This window comes from Pleuronectes platessa, chromosome 8, assembly GCF_947347685.1.
Source record: "Pleuronectes platessa chromosome 8, fPlePla1.1, whole genome shotgun sequence".
In the NCBI taxonomy this organism is placed as follows: domain Eukaryota; kingdom Metazoa; phylum Chordata; class Actinopteri; order Pleuronectiformes; family Pleuronectidae; genus Pleuronectes; species Pleuronectes platessa.
This window is the reverse complement of record NC_070633.1, coordinates 29,186,200-29,201,652: the sequence shown is the minus strand read 5'-3', so window position 1 is coordinate 29,201,652 and position 15,453 is coordinate 29,186,200.

Sequence of the window (15,453 nt, the reverse complement as noted above, 5' to 3'; positions counted from 1 at the left end):
TCCTGGTGTCTCCTGGTGTCTCCTGGTGTCTCCTGGTGTCTCCTGGTGTAACATCTCCTATTGTCTCCTGGTGTCTCATGTTGTCTCCTGGTGTAACATCTCCTGGTGTCTCCTGGTGTGTCCTGTTGTCTCCTGGTGTAACATCTCCTGGTGTCTCCTGGTGTCTCCTGGTGTCTCCTGGTGTAACATCTCCTGGTGTCTCCTGGTGTCTCCTGGTGTAACATCTCCTGGTGTCTCCTGGTGTCTCCTGGTGTCTCCTGGTGTAACATCTCCTGGTGTCTCCTGGTGTCTCCTGTTGTCTCCTGGTGTAACATCTCCTGGTGTCTCCTGGTGTCTCCTGGTGTCTCCTGGTGTAACATCTCCTGGTGTCTCCTGGTGTCTCCTGTTGTCTCCTGGTGTCTCCTGGTGTAACATCTCCTGGTGTCTCCTGGTGTCTCCTGGTGTAACATCTCCTGGTGTCTCCTGGTGTCTCCTGTTGTCTCCTGGTGTAACATCTCCTGGTGTCTCCTGGTGTCTCCTGGTGTCTCCTGGTGTAACATCTCCTGGTGTCTCCTGGTGTCTCCTGGTGTCTCCTGGACGGTTCATTATTACATTCACAAGAATTCATTTATTTGTATATATATCACTAGATGTATTGGTAAAAATATAATTAACGTAAACAATGTGCTTAACTCTGTCTTACAGTTTGTTGTGTTAACTTATTGACGGATTATAAAACTCTTTGTGTAAATTACTGCTGCACATGTGTATTTGTCATGTGCAACTGTAACAGAAATGCATTTCATGTGTTGAACACTAGGGGGCGCAGTCCTGAAGCTAACTCACGGTTTGAGATATTTATCTTATGGTAAATTATGAGACTCTTTATGATTCTTCACGTCGCGTCTCAGAATATTAATCAGAACTTTAACAGATAGCAGTAACCATGGTGACAGAGTTTCTGTCTCGTGGTGAAAATTTGATTTTGTCACTTCCACCTGTCAATCATATAGGCAGCAGCCAATCAGAGGGCAGGGTTTTCTGTTGCTGTGGCAAAACACTCTCACACACTCACACAGACTCACACACACTCACACACTCACACCCACACACACTCACACCCACACACACTCACACTCACACACACACACTCACACACACACACTCACACACACACAAACACAGTCACACAGACTCACACATACACTCACACTCACACCCACACCCACTCACACACACTCACACTCACACACACACACACACACTCTCACACACTCACTCACACACACACACTCTCGCACACTCACACACACACACACACACTCACATACACTCACACACACGCTCACACACACGCTCACACACACACTCACACACACACTCACACACACTCACACTCACACTCTAAGACACTCACACACACTCACACTCTCACACACTCACACTCACACACTCTCTCTCTCTCTCTCTCTCCCCCTCTCTCCCTCTCTCTCTCTCTCTCTCTCTCTCTCTCTCTCTCTCAGAGCAACAATCAGTCCATCTGTCCCAGTTTCACTCCCCCAAAGGAATCACCTCTGTGCCCCCCCCCCCCCCCCCCCCCCACACACACACTAAATCTCCTTAGTAAGCCAAACACACACTAACACAAACACCACACACACCAACACACACCACACACAGACACTCCTTCCATACACGGCCCTGTCAGTGGCGTGTGGATTGAAAGCCAATCAAAAAGCTATAGAGAAGTGCTTTGGTGTGCAGGGACACAATCAGGGGCCGGTGGGGCTGGGTGGGGCAGGGGCCCCCCCACCAGCTCTGTGTTTGTGGACTGCAGGGTCCTGTCAGCCACCGTGAAAGACACTCAGGCAGAGACGGGGACAGATGGGAGGACTTAGAGGAGGAATAATCACCACATCATCCTCCATCCATCCACACAAACAGGCAGGACGGGGACACAGGACGGGGACACAGGAGGGGGGACACAGGAGGGGGACACAGGACGGGGGACACAGGACAGGGACACAGGATGGGGACACAGGAGGGGGACACAGGACGGGGACACAGGATGGGGACACAGGACAGGGACCCAGGACAGGGACACAGGACAGGGACACAGGATGGGGAGCCCCCCCGCCCCCCCGATATGATCACATATGATGGGAGAGATGAGCAGACACTTGTAGCCCCCCCGTCGGAGCCTACAGGTGCATGCTGGATGCTGGAGGGGCTTAAATAAACCACCTGTTAGGGTGGGTGTGTATTATAGAGGATTGTGAGGTGTCACATGATGCAGGTCACATGATGCTTTTTAAAATGACTTTGCAATGTTGTAAAGTCATACTAATCTCCTCTTCCTCTTCCTCCTCCTCCTCCTCTCCTCATCCTCTCCTCGTCCTCTCCTCTTCCTCTCAACGTCCCGTCCCCTTCCTCTTCCCTGCCTCCTCTTCCTCTTCCTCTCCTCTTTCTCTCCTCGTCCTCTCCTCGTCTTCTCCTCTTCCTCTCCTCTTATTCTTCCTCTTCCTCTTCCTCTTCCTCTTCGTTTTCCTCTTCCTCTTCCTCTCCTTGTCCACTCCTCTTCCTCTTCCTCTTCCTCTCAACGTCCCGTCCCCTTCCTCTTCCCTGCCTCCTCTTCCTCTTCCTCTCCTCATCCTCTCCTCTTTCTCTCCTCGTCCTCTCCTCGTCTTCTCCTCTTCCTCTCCTCTTATTCTTCCTCTTCCTCTTCGTTTTCCTCTTCCTCTTCCTCTTCCTCTTTCTCTCCTCGTCCTCTCCTCTTCCTCCCCTCACCCTCTCCTCGTCCACTCCTCTTCCTCTCAACGTCCCGTCCCCTTCCTCTTCCCTGCCTCCTCCTCCTCCTCGTCCTCTCCTCGTCCTCTCCTCGTCCACTCCTCTTCCTCTTCCCCTTTCTCTCCTCGTCCTCTCCTCTTCCTCTCGACGTCCCGTCCCCTTCCTCTTCCCTGCCTCCGCCTCGTCCTCGTCCTCTCCTCGTCCTCTCCTCTTCCTCTCCTCATCCTCTCCTCGTCCACTCCTCTTCCTCTCAACGTCCCGTCCCCTTCTTCTTCCCTGCCTCCTCCTCCTCCTCATCCTCTCTTCGTCCACTCCTCTTCCTCTTCCTCTTTCTCTCCTCGTCCTCTCCTCTTCCTCTCCTCATCCTCTCCTCGTCCACTCCTCTTCCTCTCAACGTCCCATCCCCTTCCTCTTCCCTGCCTCCTCCTCCTCCTCGTCTTCTCCTCGTCCTCTCTTCGTCCACTCCTCTTCCTCTTCCCCTTTCTCTCCTCGTCCTCTCCTCTTCCTCTCAACGCCCCGTCCCCTTCCTCTTCCCTGCCTCCTCCTCCTCCTCGTTCTCTCCTCATCCACTCCTCTTCCTCTTCCCCTTTCTCTCCTCGTCCTCTCCTCTTCCTCTCAACGTCCCATCCCCTTCCTCTTCCCTGCCTCCTCCTCCTCCTCGTTCTCTCCTCATCCACTCCTCTTCCTCTTCCCCTTTCTCTCCTCGTCCTCTCCTCTTCCTCTCGACGTCCCATCCCCTTCCTCTTCCCTGCCTCCTCCTCCTCCTCGTTCTCTCCTCATCCACTCCTCTTCCTCTTCCCCTTTCTCTCCTCGTCCTCTCCTCTTCCTCTCGACGTCCCGTCCCCTTCCTCTTCCCTGCCCCGTCCTCGTCCTCTCCTCGTCCACTCCTCTTCCTCTCCTTCACACTTGACGGTCGGCTGAGTCTGTCTCTTGTGAAAGGCCTTTGTGTTTCTGCGCTGTGCATGTTATCCTCCGTGACCTCTGGTGTCAGTCACAAGAGGTCTGAGGAGCCCAGAGGGGCCACAGGGGCCACAGGGGCCACAGGGCAAGAGAGACACCGTGCCCAGGGCCTCAGAACTGGCTGGGCCCCCGGTGCTGGCCGTCGGCCCAGAGCGGCCCCCTCTCCGGTCATGGTCTCGTCTCTTTCACTGACAGTTTGTTCTCAATTAGAAGTCTTTTGTCCCGGAGTGAAAGCCGTCCGAGTGAGACTCTGCAGCGCCATCTGGGAGGGTCCTCTGTCCCCGGGAGGAGACGGCAGCCGAGCCATAACACCGATGATTCGCTCGTCTCTAGCCCCCGTCGCGACACTCGTTCTACTCTCATTTGGGCTTTTTAAATGCTTTGGCCTTTCAGAGCAGCTGAATAGCAGTTAACTGGCTTTTTGAGGCTTCCTCGATATCTACATCTCAGGGAGACACAGGAATGTGCAGATGAAGTCAGTGAAGGATTCAATCAGAACTTTATTATACACACAGTCATCAGCAGATTCCCTGTGACAGACATTGATCACTTCATCAATGATCTCAATCATCACAGAAACTTATCACTATTATTATTATGGTGGATCCTGTGTGTCAGCTGATCGAGGACTAACAACCAGACTTCTGGATACACAACATGTCTCCTCACATCTTCTACCATCACTGACAGGAACTCCTCAGATCATCTGCTCCTTCATCTCCATCAGACTTTATGTATAAAAACTTTAAACATGAAGTTACAAACTGGTTCTTCTCATGTAGTGAATCCTGTTGTTGTGTTGTTGTGTTGTTGTGTTGATGTGTTCAGTTCCATCAGCACCTGTGTGTCCTTGGAGAGGATCCTCACATGGGACTGAGCTTCATTCACTGATCACTAAGTTTCTGTTTGACTCTTGTTGAGTTAAGAACAGGAAGTTGATCCTTGTGAACATCTATGAGACAAACTGGGATAATAATAATAATAATAATAATAACAATAATAACCTGTCTCAGGACACCACCCCCCCATGACATGTTGTTGTTAGTGTGCTCGGCCGAAGTGTGGAGGAGAGGGATCAGGAGCTGGTGTCTGAGCAGCTTGATCTGAATGAGTCGGCACTCCTTTGTCCACCGCCCCCTGAACGCAGCACACCTCAAATGATTAGGAGCCCAACAGGCCACCTCAGGCTCAAAGGCACAAAGGAAGCCGCTCCACTTATCCAATAAAGAGAAGTGTCCCACACAATCGGAGCGAGCGGCATCCTGCTGACATCACACTTCAGTGATCAGTGAAAGGACGCTGGGGGGTTGATGGGGGGGGGGGGGGGTCACGTGTCGAAGCCTTTATCTGTTTTTATATCTTCACGTTTAGCAGAAACGTTATTTCAGAATAAAACATAAAAACACAATAGGTACTACACACAAGACAAAAACAATATATAAGATAAAAAGATAGAAAAGATAGAAGATGAAGTAAAATGCAATATGCAATGTGCAATATGTAATGTAATGTAATGTGTGTTAATGTAACACAGACTTGAGGCGTGGGGGGGGATAAGAGTCCAAGTCGGGGGGGGGGGGGGGGGGGGTCCCGGGCCTTGTTGATAGGTCAACAAGCCGGGAAGGAGCTGGTCTGGTGGCGTGAAGGTTCTGGTCCTGATGGAGAAGAACCTGAGGAGCTCGGCTGAAATGTCTCTTCAACTTCATGTGGATGGAATCTGTTTAAATACATGTTTAATAAAATACACAAAACGTTTGAGTCTCTGAAAACTAAGTTCAGACTTATTAAATATCATTTATAAAAACGTTCTGTTTTTATTGTGACTTTACATGTTTTTAATAATTCACAGACGTAGTCGTCAAATCTCAAGAAACAATGAGAGATTCAATTAAGGCCACTGGGTTTCTGATGATGAAGATGATGAAGATGATGAAGATGATGAAGATGTAGATGAAGATGATGATGATGATGATGATTATTATGATGATGATGAGGAAGATGATCAGGATGAAGATGATGGTGACGGTGATGGTGATGGTGATGATGATGATGATGATGATGATGATGGTGATTATGAAGATGATGATAGTGATGATGATGATGATGATGATGAAGATGAGGATAGTGATGATGAAGATGATGGTGATGATGATAATGATGATAGTGATGATGATGGTGAAGATGATGGCGATAATGAAGATGATGGTGATGATGAAGATGGTGATGATGATGATGATGATGATGATGATCATGATAGTGATGATGAAAATGATGATGGTGATGATGAAAATGATGGTGATGATGAAGATGATAAAGATGATAAAGATGATGGTGATGATGAAGATGGTGATGATGATGATGATGATGATGATGATCATGATAGTGATGATGAAAATGATGATGGTGATGATGAAAATGATGGTGATGATGAAGATTGTGATGATGATGATGATGATGATGATGATGATGATGATGATGGTGATGATGAAGATGATGATGATGATGATGATGATGATGATGATGATGATGATGGTGAAGATGAAGATGATGGCGATGATGAAGATGATGGTCACGATGATGATGATGATGAAGATGTTGATGGTGATGATGTTGAGGGTGGACATGATGATGGTGAAGATGAAGATGATAGTGAAGATGAAGATGATGATGATGTGATGATAAAGATGATGATAGTGATGATGGTGATGATGAAGATGATGGTCATGATGATGATGCTGATGAAGATGATGATGGTGATGATGATGAGGGTGGACATGATGATGATGATGGTGATGATGAAGATGATGGTCATGATGATGATGATGATGATGATGAAGATGATGATGGTAATGATGATGAGGGTGGACATGATTATGATGGTGATGGTGATGAAGATGATGATGATGATGATGATGATGATGATGATGGTGATGGTGATGATAGTCATGATGATGGTGATGGTGATGAAGATGATGATGATGAAGATGATGATGGTGATGATGATGAGGGTGATGATGATGATGAGGGTGGACATGATGATGATGATGATGATGATGATGATGATGATCATGATGATGATGATGAAGATGATGATGGTGATGATGATGATGATGGTCATGATGATGGTGATGGTGATGGTGATGAAGATGATGGTGATGGTGATGATGATGGTGATGATCATGATGATCATGATGATGGTGATGATGGTCATGATGATGATGATGAAGATGATGATGGTGATGATGATGATGATGATGATGGTCATGATGATGGTGATGGTGATGAAGATGATGATGATGGTGAAGTGTAGAGCAGGATGAAGGTGTGTCCTCCTCCTCCTGAGGGGGGGGTGGTGGGTGTTGGGGGCGGCTCTACCAGCTGCATTGCAAAGTAGAAGCCCCTCCCCTTCCTGCTCAGTGGTACAAAGGATGAAAGTGGGCGTCGTGCTGTGAGCCTCCAGCTCCAGGTGACCACAGCAACCTGACCAGCTCACTGGGGGGGGGGGTCTTTCTGTTGTATTTGAACCCGACCACATAATCTGTGCCGCTGAGCGTCCACACAAAGGAGCCGGTCGGAAGGTGGCCCCACGGAGGCCGGGCTCTAACTAGCGGTTTGAGCTCTGAGAGTCTGATAATAATACGAACGGCTCGAGTTACGTGTCGGGGCTGAAGGGGCGTCGACCTCTCAGACCCCAGTTTCCTTTGATTAATTAAAAACATTAAGTCCCGTCTATTAAATGAAATACAAGAATATAAGAATATTCTATTATCAGTGAAAACTGATCTGTAATACACAAATACATTATACCATCAGGTTATAACTGTCCATTAAATCATTTATTCATTTAAAAACAAAAGTGATACATCTTTATGGAAAGTTTTCATTGATTGATTATTTATTGAAGCCTCGGAAAACACATTGAGGAATAAGACCCTCATTAACAATGGTGCTGAGGGAACAATGAAGAGTCAATACATTGACAGAAAAAATAAATAAATAAGAATTAATACATTTTATAGTTTCTTTACATAGGTGAGGGTTCTTTATGAAAGAATGGGAGTTTCATATGTTAATATGATTGAATGACATTGCTATGAATAATATACATTTTATTATCCAGCTACAAGTGTTCTAGTTTGAAAACAATATAATATTAAATCATATAATATGATATTATATAATATAATATAATATAATATAGTATAATAAAATATAATATAATGATCTAATGTGTAAAACAGAATTTAAGATTCCATATTGAATCAGATTAATGTCTTTGTTAACCGGCTGCGAACCACAAGCTTTTAAAGTAGCTGTAATTAAACCTGTGTTTAAAACTCCACTCTACATCCAGAGCTTCAGCTGATGGACCCACATCAAACCTTCATGTCCAGAACCCAGAAGAACCTGATGCTGAGCTGCTGTGATGACTGAGACAGAACTGATCTGTCAGGATTTAGAATCATCACAGAAACAGCTGTTAACAGTTCCTAACGAGCTGCTCATGTCCTCAGAGGATGGACATGTCTCTGTCCTGGTCCTGTTGGATCTTAGTTCAGCATCTGACCCACAGATCATAGGATTCTGTTAGAGAGACTGGAACCACATGTTGGGACCAGGGGGTCTTTCTCCGGATGATATCCACCTGGTTACCTCCTCTGCTGTTGCTCCGCCCATCGCCCGGACGCTCTGGAGCCGGACGCTCTGGAGCCTGGACGCTCTGGAGCTCGGACGCTCTGGAGTCCGGACGCGCTGGAGCCGGACGCTCTGGAGCCAGGACGCTCTGGAGCCGGACACTCTGGAGCCCGGACGCTGTGGAGCCCGGATGCTCTGGAGCCAGACACTCTGGAGCCTGGACGCTCTGGAGCCCGGACACTCTGGAGCCCGGACGCTCTGGAGCCAGGACGCTCTGGAGCCCGGACGCGCTGGAGCCGGACGCCTTTGAGCCAGGACGCTCTGGAGCCGGACACTCTGGAGCCCGGACGCTCTGGAGCCAGGACGCTCTGGAGCCGGACACTCTGGAGCCCGGACGCTCTGGAGCCCGGACGCTCTGGAGCCGGACACTCTGGAGCCAGGACGCTCTGGAGCCGGACACTCTGGAGCCCGGACGCTCTGGAGCCCGGACGCTCTGGAGCCCGGACGCTCTGGAGCCCGGACGCTCTGGAGCCCGGACGCGCTGGAGCCGGACGCTCTGGAGCCAGGACGCTCTGGAGCCCGGACGCTCTGGAGCCCGGACGCTCTGGAGGTTCCTCTGTAGCTGTGACTGAACGGAGAATCTCCTGCTGCGCTGTTCATGTGTGAAAGACAAATCTGGAGAGAAAGTCTGACCCATATGAATCCTTCTGTGACTGCAGAGCTGCAGGATCCTTATCTGACACCAAATAACTATTATATATTATATATATATTACTAATATTATTATTATTAGTGCTAGTAGGAGTTATAACTTAATCATGTATCACTTTAATACAAGAAAACTGGTGAACAAATTAAAAAGCTTCAACAGAAAGAGGTGAAATAATGGATTCAGGTACAAGATGAAGTGAGATGACCGTTCACCGCGTGAGGCTGATGGTGACGTTGGCGTCCCATCACAACAGGAAGTAGCAGGTGTCACTTCCTGCGGTCAGAAGCCAGGGACACGGGGACGAGCTGAACTCATTGTTCACAGGAGAGTCGAGCTCGTCGCAGCTGCAGCCGGACTCAGTGTAACACGATAAGCGCTGCAGGAGCTGCAGGTCACAGGAGCGTGACCGCGGCCAGTTGTTGAGTTGACCTCTGGCCTCTGGAGAAGTGAGTGGAGAGCCACATACAGTTTAATGCTCAGAGGCACATCGGCAGCCCTGTGCATACAAGAGCTGGAACAGAAACCCGAACAGATGTTGGAGATTAAACATGTTTAAACTGTTATATTCATCGAAATAAAACTTAACTTAATAAAAACATTTTATTTTCTCTGATGCTGACGTGACGAGTGAACGGAATCATCTGGAGTCACAGATTATCCCGTTACCCCTGAACACACCTCAGGTAAATCACTGTGAGTCTGTGCTGCCTTCAGGTAACTGAAGCTCTGACCTCTGACCTCTGACCTGCAGCACCACACTCTCAGCAGGAAGTGTGTGTGTCAGAGTTCTTCAAGGTTTAGTGCCCCCCCCCCCCCCCCCCCCGATCTCCAGCTCTTTTACAGCAGCAGCAAAGAAGAGAAGGATGATCATCATTGTTCTTATCAGTGGAGATGAAAACACACAATGTCTGTTCGGGTTAGATGTCACATGGGGGGGGGGGGGGGGGTTCAGCTCTATGAAGAAACTTTAGCCTGGTTCACACCTGGTTCACACCTGGTTCACACCTCGTATGAACATGTGGCCCCACACGTGTCTCGTGATCCGAGTCCGAATGAATCTGTGAAAAAAAAAGCTGATCAGTTTAATGAAAGTTTGAATTATTATCAGCTGATCAGTGTTGATATCCACATGTTAATACAACATGTTTACACAACATGTTAATACAACATGTTAACACAACATGTTAATACAACATGTGGATATCAACATGATAAAACCAGGTGTGTATGTGGCCATTGATTAATGAATGATTCAGTTCAGCCCGAGATCAATAATCAGACTTGTTATCAACCTTGAACACCCCCCCCCCACACACTCACACAGACACACCCACACACACACACACACACACACACACACACACACAGAGACTGTGAGTGATGACACAGGATCAGCAGGTGCTGCAGTTTTATCTCAGTGTAAAGAAGATACTGACGTCAGAGCAGCTGATCATTGTGTCACTGTGAACACACCTGTGTGTCTGTGTGTTTGTGTGTCTGTGTGTTTATGTGTCTGTGTGTGTGAGTGTGTGTCTGTATATGTGAGTGTGTCTGTGTTTGTGTGTGTGTGTGTCTCTCTGTGTATGTGTGTGTGTCTGTGTGTGAGTGTATGTGTGTGAGTGTGTCTGTGTGTGTGAGTGTGTGTCTGTATATGTGAGTGTGTCTGTGTGTGAGTGTATGTGTGTGAGTGTGTCTGTGTGTGTGTCTGTCTGTGTCTCAGTGTGTATGTGTGTGAGTTTGTCTGTTGTTGTGTGTGTCTGTGTGTGAGTGTATGTGTGTGAGTGTGTATGTGTGTGAGTTTGTCTGTGGGTGTGTGTGTGTCTGTGTGTGTGTCTGTCTGTGTCTCAGTGTGTATGTGTGTGAGTTTGTCTGTTGTTGTGTGTGTCTGTGTGTGAGTGTATGTGTGTGAGTTTGTATGTGTGTGAGTTTGTCTGTGGGTGTGTGTGTGTCTGTGTGTGTGTCTTTGTGTGTAGGGATTTGGTTTAGGATGAGGGGGCCCCCCCACACAGGATTAGCCCCCCTCTCTCCTATAATCTGTTGTCGTGTCACATGCACAGTGCGACAATGACCATGTGCACGAGAGCTGCACGCGTTCGTCCTCTGAGGACCTGAATCATTCACAGACATCTTAAACATGTGACTTCAAACTGGACGAGCAGTCAAACACTGACACGAGCACAGAGAGGAAGTGACGCCACCAACAGGCCACCGCAGGAAACGCACCTCCATTGAACCTGTTTGAAACTAACCAGCAGCACTTTGTAGTTCTGCCTTTTTGAAGTAATTGTACTTTCTTGACTCTCGTTGTTGTGGGTGTGTTGCGTTGGGGTTGATGCACTAGTTGTGAGTCACTTTGGATAAAAGCGTCAGCTGAATGAAATATAATATTTAAAACTGTTCCTGCAGGTTTTAAATTCATATAAAACATAAATGTCCCAAGTCTGACTGTGTTCTGAACGTACTTTATTATAAAGTCTTCGTCGTCCAGGTGATGGGATCTAGAAATGTTAACATTTAATCTTAGCACTAAAATTCTGGTAATGCATGAGTGCACATGCACAGGCATCCCCCCCCCCCCCCCCCCCCCCGACACACACACACTTGTGTCTTTGTGAACATGGGATCTGATTTCAAACCTGCAGCCTCTCCACGTCCCTGTGTTCCTTTGCTCTCGGGTTGTGAAGAGCTGTTCACTGGAGTGTGTGTGTGTGTGTGTGTGTGTGTGTGTGTGTGTGTGTGTGTGTGTGTGTGTGTGTGAGTGTGTGTGTGTGTGTGTGTGTGTGTGTGTGTGTGTGTGTGTGTGTGAGTGGGGGGTGTTAAAGAAAACAGCGTAAAGCAGTGAAAAAGCCATTAAAAGAATATTTTCTCTGCTCTGCTTTGTGCGGCGCTCCTCGGCCTCGCTGCCGCTCTACACCACACAAACAAATGCAAATGGATGTGAGAAGTTTAGCGGGGGGGGGACCCCCGTCGGAGAGGGGCCCTGAATGGGCTCTGAAGGAGACTCTAATTAATCTAAGTACAGCTCCAAAAGAAGCACTTGGAATTTTTTTCACCCCTTTATCTGAATGGGAGGGCAGGAGGGGGGAGGGGGAGAAAATAAAGAAAAAGAGAAAGAAAGGAAAAGAAAGAAAAGAGAGAGGGGATCAGGCCTCCACCTTTTCTATCCAAGGACCCGCCTCATTCAGCCCCTCCATGTTTAACAACACCCACCCCCCCACAGAGGAATCAATCACTCCGACTCTCCTTCCTTTATTTCACTTCTCAAACCCCGGGTCTGGTTTTCTCTGGAGTATTTGTGGATTTTCTGATATTTGCACCAACAGAACTTCTTCTTGTTGTCGGCCCGGTCCCAGGACGTGAGCCGGTCCGGTCCCAGGACGTGAGCCGGTCCGGTCCCAGGACGTGTCGGGCTGCGGTCGTCAGGTGCAGGCTGGCTGCTGCAGGACAATGGCAGCAGAAGGCTGCAGATGAATGCTCCGGGTAAATCAGTAATGGAGCTAAAGGGCAGACGCCTGTGGGGAATTTGCCGGCTTATAAAGGAGCTTTAAGAGGGGCCTTCATTCATACGGGCCCAAAGAGATTTGAATTGCCCCCTTCACAATCACTTGAAAGGATGAGCTCAGGGTGTTCCGAAACAAAGTGGAAATCACTCTGCCTTTCAGTGCTTCTAATAAGCTTTTAACTATTTTACATTATGGCGCTCCCCTTGTCCTCGCCCTCCTTGCCGCCATTGTGACCCGGCCGCCGAGGCTGGGCCGACTAAAATGTCTGATTTATACTTTTCTTCACGGTGAATTTATTTTTTTTTTACCCCAGGAGCTAAAAGAGAAATCTCTCTGAAAGCTTCACTATCGTAAAAAAAGAGGGAGCTCATTATTTAATCTGTGACGGAGCCGAGGCGAGAGTCGCTCGGCCGAGACGGAGAGAGACGTCTTCCTCGGTCTGGAGACGTCCTCGTCTTCCTCGGTCCGGAGACGTCCTCGTCTTCCTCGGTCCGGAGACGTCCTCGTCTTCCTCGGTCCGGAGACGTCCTCGTCTTCCTCGGTCCGGAGACGACCTCGTCTTCCTCGTCTCCACATCGTGAGAGCGACGGCCTGGTTGCCCTAGAAACAGTTTATTGCTCTGGAAATTGCTCTGCGCCGGAGGTCAGAGGTTCAACTGGGACATGGGGGGGGGGGGGGGGGGGGGGGGGGGCACGGTCAGGTTCCCACTCGTCCTCTGGATGACTCGTGGGGGGGGGGGGGGGGGGGGGCATGTGGACATTAAGAATTTCATGGTAATTGTAGAAGACAAGAGGGAGGGGTGATTAACATCTCATAACTGCTGACCCCCCCCCCCCCCCCCCCACACACACACATACACATACACACACAAGGAAAGTGATCTGAGATCGGAACCAATCATTTTTTGTTAGTGATCAATAACTTTCATAACTCAAACTAAATTTAACCAAATCAAGCTTCATATTTATATTATTTTTTATTACATATTTATATATTATTATCTGTTCACTTTATAGTCTCATCTTCACTAATCACAATAATAGATATTAACTAAAGTGAAACATGTGTAAACGTCACTTCCTGCTCCAGGACGATGAGGAAAGTGTCCCATAAACCAAAAGATGAATGTTGGACAGATGTAATGATGCTTTTATTATCTAGTTATTATCATCATCCACAATCAGCACTATGATCCATGTGAAGTGGTGAAGAAGTCACCTCAGTAACAGGATGTGATAAAGAGGGAGGAGAAGCTCCACGTGTCCCCGACCTTCTAGACCTGCAGCAGCAGAACTCAGGTCCAAGACAAACCTGAACCAGCTCGACCTTTAACCTTTAACCTGAAGGAAGGTTTGAATCTCCACCACAGAGGGAGTCTGCCTCCAGAAGAGGAGGTGAGATGATTCTACAGGAGAGGAGCTTGATGCTGAAGCTCCGGCTCCTCCTCTGGACCAGGTGTCGTCAGAGCTTCAGGAGTTCCTGTGGACTTGCTCAGTCCGGCCTCCTGGTCTACAGGACGTGATGATCCTTCTGACATGTGACAAAGAAAACCAACAAAAGAACACAAACCTGTGTCGTACATGTTGAAGAGTTTGTGGAGATGAGAGTCGATACCAGTGCTTCAGCCTGAGTTCACTCACACCACACCACTCGCTCTCTCCCTTCACTGGTTACCAGTGGCTGCCCACATCTTGGTACCGTGCTGTGACCGGATCGTGTCCAGTCCACATCCAGGACATGGTCAAACCTCCATCCCCGCCCGTCCCCTCTGCTCTGCATCGACCAATCAGCTGTCCCTCACTGCGAGGGACAGCTGTCACTCAACAACATGACATGGCATGGACATGAGGACAGAGAGTCGTCCTCCAGACTGAAGACACATCTCTTCAGAAGATGATGTTTAAGTTGCACTCACACGTATCACTCTGTAAGATTCTTGTGGTTCTAGGTTTGTTCCTTCGTGGCTGATGCACTTATTGTAAATCACTTTAAAAGTGTCAGCTAAATGAAATCTAATGTAATATATAACTGTAATTATTGTTTGTCATGTAATGTGTTATGTATGTTAGGTGTGGACCCCGGGAAGATCAGCTGGTTGTTGATCATCTGTGAACTGGGATCTTTGAAATAGATGAATAAGTAAATAGCAGTGAAAGTTTTAGATGTGTCATGATAATGAAGTGGAATCATAAAATGTGAATGAAATCCTGAGGAACATGAACCAGATGACTCCTCTAATGCTGTGAGTCTCTGTGGTGAGACGTGATGGACGAGGACAGACATCTGAAGCTATGAGAAGGTCCTCAGTGTGTGTGTCTTCAGTGTGTCTTCAGTATGTGTGTCTTCAGTGTGTCTTCAGTGTGTTTGTCTTCAGTGTGTCTTCAGTGTGTGTGTCTTCAGTGTGTGTGTCTTCAGTGTGTCTTCAGTGTGTCTTCAGTGTGTTCTTAGTGTGCGTCTTCCGTGTGTCTTCAGTGTGTGTGTCTTCAGTGTGTTTGTCTTCAGTGTGTCTTCAGTGTGTGTGTCTTCAGTGTGTCTTCAGTGTGTTTGTCTTCAGTGTGTCTTCAGTGTGTGTGTCTTCAGTGCGTGTGTCTTCAGTGTGTCTTCGGTGTGTCTTCAGTGTGTCTTCAGTGTGTTCTTAGTGTGCGTCTTCCGTGTGTCTTCAGTGTGTGTGTCTTCAGTGTGTTTGTCTTCAGTGTGTCTTCAGTGTGTGTGTCTTCAGTGTGTCTTCAGTGTGTTTGTCTTCAGTGTGTCTTCAGTGTGTGTGTCTTCAGTGCGTGTGTCTTCAGTGTGTCTTCGGTGTGTCTTCAGTGTGTCTTCATTGTGTCTTCATTGGGTTTTCAGTGTGTCTTCAGTGTGTGTGTTTTCAGTGCGTGTGTC